A 1,286-nucleotide genomic window follows, 5' to 3' on the forward strand; every position below is an offset into this window, starting at 1 on the left:
CATCGTAGTTTCATTGTTTCACCTCGTCGACGAATATGTCGTTCAAAAGACCTACTTATCGCCCGAATAAGGTAGGCGTGGGCGAATTTTATTGTTTTTCATGTAGATTTCTCCTTGATATTTGCTAAAAGAGTCATCGAGCTCGACAAACTCGAAAACACGTAGACCGGCTAATTAAAATTTATGTAACGTAGGAACAAAGGAATTCTTTGTTGTTGAATCCAACGAGATACTGTTAAAAATCGCCGATCAACGGTTAAAATAATTCATAGTAAATGTGGTTACACGTTGTGAGCTTCGTGGTGTGTTTAGGCAACAAACAATGCGAGATGTTAGTTAGGTGTGTTGCATACTCTGGTGAGGCTATATATTTCATCGATGGTAGAGCAATTTTGTAGGTTTCTTTACTCGTTGGACTTCGGATTACAAAGATTGGCGATAGATGTCGACGGTCGCTGGTTTCTTATGATATTTTTTGTATCTTTGGCGCTCAAATCGCACTAAACGAAAAATGACATCATACTTATTCAGATACTAGAAAGCTTCGAAATTTTCAAATCTATAAATATAGTTTATAAAACTAAAAAACACGCTTTTACAGAATAATTTTTTAAAATAAACTTAAAAAATAACGAACGAAAAATGCTGGCATAATTTTAAAAAAAGCGTGGGCGCTTTTTGCCATATTTTTGTATATCAAGCGCCCACGCTTTTTTCACAATAATACTATTTTTTTTCGATCGATATTGTTCCAAGCTTATTTTTAAAAAAGTATTTTTATTTTTTAGGTTCTATGTTCTTCAAAAGCGTGTTTTTTAGTTTTATAAAGCTATATTTATTTTCAACTTTTTAGTTTCATATGATATAAAAGCGTGTTTTTTAGTTTTTAAAACTGTATTTATTTTTTTCTTTTCAGTTTCATATGCTATAAAAGCCTGTTTTTTAGTTTTTAAACTACATTTATTTTTAACTTTTTAGTTTGATGGTCTTTAAAAGCGTGTTTTTTAGTTCTTTTAAACTTTATTTATTGTTAACTTTTTAGTTTCATGTGCCATGAAAGTGTGTTTTTTAGTTTTAAAGCTACATTTATTTTTAACTTTTTAGTTTGATGTTCTTTACAAGCGTGTTTTTTTAAAGTATATTTATTTTCAACTTTTTAGTTTCATATGATATAAAAGTGTGTTTTTCAGTTTTTAAAACTATATTTATTTTTTTCTTTTTAGTTTCATATGCTAAAAAAGCCTGTTTTTTAGTTTTCAAACTACATTTCTTTTGAACTTTTTAGT

The sequence above is a fragment of the Leptinotarsa decemlineata genome, unplaced genomic scaffold (assembly GCF_025532065.1).
Source record: "Leptinotarsa decemlineata unplaced genomic scaffold, Ldec_3_MD MMD2_P_RNA_scaffold_12, whole genome shotgun sequence".
NCBI lineage: Eukaryota > Metazoa > Arthropoda > Insecta > Coleoptera > Chrysomelidae > Leptinotarsa > Leptinotarsa decemlineata.